This window comes from Salvia splendens, chromosome 10 (assembly GCF_004379255.2).
Source record: "Salvia splendens isolate huo1 chromosome 10, SspV2, whole genome shotgun sequence".
In the NCBI taxonomy this organism is placed as follows: Eukaryota; Viridiplantae; Streptophyta; class Magnoliopsida; order Lamiales; family Lamiaceae; genus Salvia; species Salvia splendens.
Window position 1 is genome coordinate 25,003,615 of NC_056041.1, and position 7,088 is coordinate 25,010,702.

General features: G+C 40.2%; 1 pseudogene; it reads left to right on the forward strand.

Moving 5' to 3' along the window:
• Positions 1–4,591: 4,591 nt before the first annotated feature.
• LOC121752830 lies at positions 4,592–6,561 on the forward strand (annotated as a pseudogene).
• Positions 6,562–7,088: the final 527 nt, after the last annotated feature.

Sequence of the window (7,088 nt, forward strand, 5' to 3'; positions counted from 1 at the left end):
AACTTTGTCTCTAACAAAATGGATATCCAGCTCAATATGTTTGGTCCTTGCATGAAGCACTAGGTTCGATGCTAAAGCTATAGAACTCATATTATCTACCCAAATCACAGGACTTCCCTTCTTCTTTATCTTCAACTCACCAAGCATTGAAGATAGCCAGCTCACCTCTGCAGCAACTTGAGCTAGACTTCTGTATTCAGCTTCTGTGCTAGATCTAGCTACCACGGGTTTGCTTATTCACACACCATGACAAAAGATTCTTTCCATAATAAGCACAAACACCCGTAGTAGACCTCATATCATCCAAGTTTGATGCCCAGTCTGAGTCTGAAAAAGCAGAAATGTCACCAGTCGATTCCTAATCTGAATTCCATGATCTAAAGTTCCTGAGAGATATCCCAAGATCCTTTTAACTGCCCTCCAATGTGTGTCCAATGGTTCTGCCATATACTGACTCACTTTGGTTACAACAAAGTTGATGTCTGGCCTAGTGATTGCAGCATATTGATTGGCTCCAGCTATGCTCCTGTAAAATTTTGGATCAGATATAGGTTCCCCAGAATGCTTGCTCAACTCTGAGTTGGAAATCATTGGAGTTGGACAGCCTTTAGTTCCTGTCATGTTAGCTTTCTTTAAAAGATCTTTGATGTAGTTGGATTGGCAAAGATGTAGACCTCCATTAGTAGTCTTGACAACTTCAACTCCCAAGTACAGGCTCACCTTCCCAAGATCTTTTAATGAAAAGCAAGAGTTAAGCTGAGATATCACCTTCTGAATGGAGTCTTGAGAAGTCCATGTGATGAGCATATCATCTACATATATAAGCAAGTAGATAACCTCCCCACATCTTTGTCTAATGAACATGGAAGCATCATATTTACTCTGTGAGAAGCCAAGCTTGATCAGGACAGAATGAACTGTGAAGAACCATACTCTAGAAGCTTGTTTTAGTCCATAGATTGCTTTGTTGAGTTTGCATACCAAGTGAGGACCCCCTTGTTCAAAACCATTGGTTGCTTCATGTAGATGTCCTCCTTAAGCTCACCATTAAGAAAGGCATTATTCACATCAAGGTAAGTCACTGTCCAGCCGAGAGACACAACAAGACTAAGGATAATTCTGATTGTAGTAGGCTTCACCACAGGGCTGAAAGTCTCATTAAAATCAAAACCAGGCTGTTGAGAGAACTTGAGCCACTAATCTCGCTTTATATCTAGCAATAACACCAGACAAGTGAAGCTTAATCTTGAAAACCCAAGTGCAGCCTATAAGTTTCTTGCCTAGATGAAGTGTTGTTAATATCCAAGTTTTATTGGTAAGAAGTGCATTAAATTCACTCAACATAGCAGATTTCCAACAGGGAATAAGTAAGGCTTGTAGAGCTGATTTAGGAAGATGAGATGACACGGAAAGAGTGAAAACTCTGGGCTTAAAGATTCCAGATTTTGATCTGGTTGTCATTTAGTGAGTTTCCTGAGTGACTGCTGGAATGATTGGAGGGACATCATGAGGTGAGGAATCAGGTGACAGAACATCAGGTGATAACTGTGGTGAGGGACTTCTGACAGAATCTGTACCAGAGTGATCTGGTGCAGCATTTTCTCTATGAGGGGAACAATAGATGCAAGGATGGGAGGCAAGGTAGAATGATCACATGATGATTGTGGTGGAGCAACAGTGGCAGTAGGAGATGGAGAATTTTGAAGTGGAAAAACAGTTTCATCAAAGATGACATCTCTAGTCACCATGACCTTCCCTTCAGGCAGAAGAACTTTGTATCCTTTATGAGAGGAGCTATATCCTAGGAAAATCCCTTTAACAGACCTAAATTGAAATTTGTGGTTGTTATAAAGTCTAGTCTAAGGAAAACATAAACAGCCAAAAATTCTGAGTGCTGAGTAATCAGGTTTGGAGTGAAAAAGAGCCTCATATGGAGAAATGTTATTGATGATTTTGGATGGCATAAGATTAATGAGATAAACAGCTGTGACAAAGGAATCATCCCAGAATCTCTATGGAAGATAAGATTGAGCTAACAAGGCTAGACCAGTTTCCACAATGTGTTTGTGTTTTCTCTCAGCCAAACCGTTTTGGTTGTGGTGTGTAAGGACAAGATACTCTATGAACTACCCCACTCTCTTTCAGAAAATGAACTAATCCTTGATACTCACCTCCCCAGTCCGATTGAAGAATCTTAATTCTTGACCTTAAGAGGTTTTCACTCATAAGTTTGAACTGTTTAAAAATAACAGTGAGATCACTTTTATTTTTGAGTAGTAAATCCAGGAGAATCTAGAAAAATGGTCAACAAATGAGACGTAGTAAGGCCTCCAAAGATCACTATGAACAAGTTCCAGAGGTGCATTGTGCTGTGAGGTAGAATGTGGATATGGTAATCTATGAGCTTTAGACACACAACAAGGATAGAAAAGTGAAGTAGTTTCCATTGAATTATAGGGAATATTACAACTGTTGAGAGCAAGTTTAACAACATCTAGAGTAGAATGTCCTAGTCTACTATGCCATAAAGACAAGACTGAACTAGAAACTTGATTTGAACTACTGCTGGATTGTTTGCTCAAGCTCAGGGAATACACAGCTGGACTCTCTGGAGTGGGGGAAGCAATGGGGACAGGGCCACACTTGATTGGGGTATGATCTACTAGGAAATGATAAAGGACTTTTTCAAGAGTTCCTTTGAGCACTACCTCTCTGGTGCTCAGGTCCTTGACAAAACAGAAACTTGGATGAAATTCAAAGAAGACAGAATTGTCTTGAGCAAATTTGGAAACACTCAGTAGATTCATGGTGATATTAGGTACATGCAAAAGATTTTTGAGATGAAGCTTTCTAGAGAATTTAGTTGAGTGAGATTTAAAAGCACTTTCTCCAATATTTGCAATATTAACAGCAGATCCATTACCAAGGAAGAGATTCTTACCTCCCGTGTATTCAGTGCTTATGTTGAGATTGCTCAAGTCATTGGACACATGGTGTGTTGCCCCTGAGTCTGGATACCAGCTGGATGATGCATTTGATCCATAACTCTGACGGAGTCCCAATAGAGAATGATGTTAAAGGAGACCTAGGCACTGACTACACAACATGAGCCGAAGGATTGAAGAATCCTTGATTGTGTTGATGTGGAGAACTTCCTCTAAACTGGATTTGAGGTGGTGTGAAGTTTTGCTCGAACCTATGCCAACATTTTGCTGCTGAATGGCCAGGTTTCTCACATAACTGACAGACAATCTTGTTATTTCCTCGGCCAAAACCTCTGCCACCTCTTCCTCCTCTCTGAAATCTTCCTCCAAAACCTCTTCCATTCGCTGCTTCAAATCTGTTATTATTGAAATTTGGAGACTCCCTCTTCTGCCCAGACTGCTGCTGGACAAGATTCAATGATGGTTGTGGTCCATCTGAGCTAATGGAATTTGCTCTAGTTGACTCCATTCTCGACTCAAAGCTGAGCAGAAATGCACTAACATCTCCAAGACTCCAAGGATATGATCTGGAAGTCACTGCACATACAGCAGGATCATAATCCTGCCCAAGTCCTCCAAGAATGTGGAGCGCTTGTTCAGCTTCTGAGATTCTACACCCCACTGAACCAAGCAAATCAAAATATGTTCTCATCTTGCCTAGATAGTCAGTCATTGACATTCCATCTTTCTTCAAATTCTGCATTTGTTGTCGATATTGCATCATCTTAGCCGTGGAGCGGCTTGCAAAGTTTGTCTCTAGAGTACACCATATGTCTCTAGCAGATCTGAGCCCTACCACCAAGGTTAGAGCATTTTATGATAAGGAAGACAAGAGCCATCCAACCACTCTCCTATCTTGTCTTGCCAACTTATGTAAGCTGGATTTGAAACCATAGACTCTCCATCTCGGTCTGGAATCGATTGTGGAGGGGGATCAGTGTCCCCTGTGATAAATCCTTCAAGGCCGTAGCCATACACCGCAACATCAACTTGTTGCTGCCACATAAGAAAGTTTCCATCAAACAGCTTTACTGAGATTGGAGGTAGCTGAGAGAAGATTGGTGGCAGTGTTGCCACTGGAATAGTTTCATTGGCTTCTGCCATTCTTTAGAAGTAAAGAGTAAAACAAAAAGATAAGAGTAAGAGAGCCAGGATCAAAAGAATCCTGCTCTGATACCATGAAAAGAAGCTGCGAAAGCTATGAAGAAGAAATAAGACATGCTAGAGATATATTGGAGAGAGTTTTAATTTTGCAATTTTTCATTGATTCAAATGTTTTAGACACAATGCTTATATTCTTAATTCGAACAATCTAGAACCTTGCACTAATCTACTTTTTATGCTAAGATTAGCGTGTTTCACTTTCTTAATCAAAACAGACTCTGCAAGTCCTTTCTCTTCTTTATTCCGTTGAGTAACACGTCTCTCCAAGCACAATGGTGGTCCTCCACCTTAGATGGTGTGCTTGGCTCATTCACAGCTGTAACTCGTGCGAGCTCTCGGATTGGTTCTTTTGGCGCAACGGCCTTTGTCCTTTCTTTTGTCTTGTCTATCGTCTTGACTTATTTATCACGTGCTTCTCGCTTTGTCGCTATACACTGATAACCATGGCTAGCAACCTCAGCATTGTACGCAGCAGCTTGATCAACTCGGCATGCTGCGACTTGATCAACAACTTGATCAACTTGGCATGCAACGACATGATCAACTTTGACAGCAGTAGCTTGATCAACTCGACATGTAGCGGCTTGATCAACTTGGTCAGCAGCGGCTTGATCCAGCCTCGGCATGCAATGTGAGCATCGACACATAGCGGCTTGATCAACTTTGTTAGCAGCGGCTTGATCATCTCTTCCAACACGAAGATTATTGGAGACAGCTCCGCAAAATCTGCACTCTCGAGCTTCTGAGCACCAAGCGTGTTCAGTCGTTCGGGGGGCAGAGGATGGAGGTGTTTGGTGACCTTGTCACGACCTCGTGCCAATCTGTGAATTTCTCGAAGGAGTTCATGTCTGCGATTTATGATCTTGTTTCGAGGGCGGTGCTAGGCGAGGAAGCGAAGTAGTACGATGCTTTGCTCCCCAATCTGAAAGAAATGCCACAACTATCGGCGGGATTTGATGTTGCTGAATTGTTCCCATTGGTGAAATTGTTTAAGTGGATGAGTAGATTGAGTAAAAGGATCATTGCTCTACACAAAGAAACGGATAGGATACTCGATGATGCAATCCGTCAACACGGGATTAACAAAGCCGAAGACGATAAAGATCTGCTCGATGTTCTTTTCAGAGTTGAGGAAGACGGCCTAGATCGTCCTATTACTTCTGAAAACATCAAGGCTATGCTCGTGGTTAGTTTCCTTTCTACCTTATCGTTTATAGTTTTAGTACTCCATAATGTGATAAGAGTAAAGGCCGGAGAGTGATGAACAAGAACATAAACTAGAAAGAAACTTTGATACTTAAAGAAAATGATAGAAATGGAAAATAACTGAATGGAATTAATCGAACTTAAAGAACTACAAGTAAATAATTCTCTCGTAGGAGGCCACGATCAAAATACTGTTGTATATCTGATCTTTTCCAAAGATGTCTCTAACTAATAAGAGGCATCCTTTATGTAGAAAAGGATATTGAATCCTAATCAGTAGATAAAATCTAATCAAATTCTAACTAAATATAATTATGCATATCCTGCTATATCCATATCAACAGTATCAAATCTCGTTCTGTATTATAATGACACGAGATTTTAGGAGATCTTGTTTTGTTTATTAGGTGGAGAGAGAAAATATTATATTTATATTAATGTGAGTGTGAATTTTTTTCAAAAAAGGAAATGTGACATCTTTTGTGCAACAGAGTAAAAAGGAAAGTGTGACATCTATTATGAGACAGAGAGAACAATACATATGAAAAAATCCAAAATAAAACATACTTGCAGGATATGTTGCTTGGTGGAAGTGAGACATCCTCCACAATCATGGATTGGGCAATGTCTGAAATGTTAAAAAAATCCAAGAGTCCTCCAAAAGGCACAAGAAGAGGTGAGGATGGTTTTTGACGAAGATGGAAGTGTAGATGAATCGCGGATTCCCCAACTCAACTATCTCAAGGCAGTTGTGAAGGAGACTCTGAGGTTGCATCCACCGGGGCCTCTCTTACTTCCAAGATTAAGCAAGGAAGCATGTTGGATTCAAGGATACGAAATACCATCCAACACCAAAATCATCGTTAACGCCTGGACTGTGAACAGAGACCCCGAATATTGGGAAGATCCACACTGCTTTAAGCCAGAGAGATTTATGGATAGTTTGGTGGATTACAAGGGAAATCATTTCCAATTAATCCCTTTTGGTACCTGAAGGAGAGTATGCCCTAGCATGACGTTCGGCCTCGCCAATGTTGAGTTTCCGCCGCTCGCACTGTTTCTCTACCATTTCGATTGGAATTTGATGAAGCCTCAAGATTTGGATATGGACGAAAGATTTGGTTTCACGGCTTCCAGGCTCACAGATCTATTTCTTGTTCCGGTTGTCAAGAGACCTTTGCCAATCACTAATCTCAAACCTCTCTAATCCCGTAAAACATCTAATAATTATAAGTGTTGTTTATTTGGATATAAGGTGGTGCTGTTAAAGCGCTCTTATTGCAACTGAATACAAAGGAAAGAATCGTACAAACTTAATGTGATTGATATGTTACAGATCGTGATTACAATCTTGCAATGAAATAAAATAGTTTTCATTTTTCTCTAATATTCAAATCATGTCCATTTGATTGAAACAACACGTATCGAACTAGTAGCAAATATAGGCTTTAAAAGTAGGAGGTAAGTCTGGTAAGGTTAGTATACTAGTATACTAAAAGCATGTTTCAAGATTGCATAATGATCGTGCAAGTAATGCATGTGCAAGTCTTGAACGGGTACCCCAGTCCTGTTAAATGGTATATAGACAACATATTTAGAAAAGAAAGCAATGTGAGAAGATAATTGTATTTGATTGAATGATGAAATGGTACTCAACACCCATATATTTATAGGGATGTTGGTGACCTTTGAGACCCTACAATAAATGTATATTCATGGAACTACACTATTATT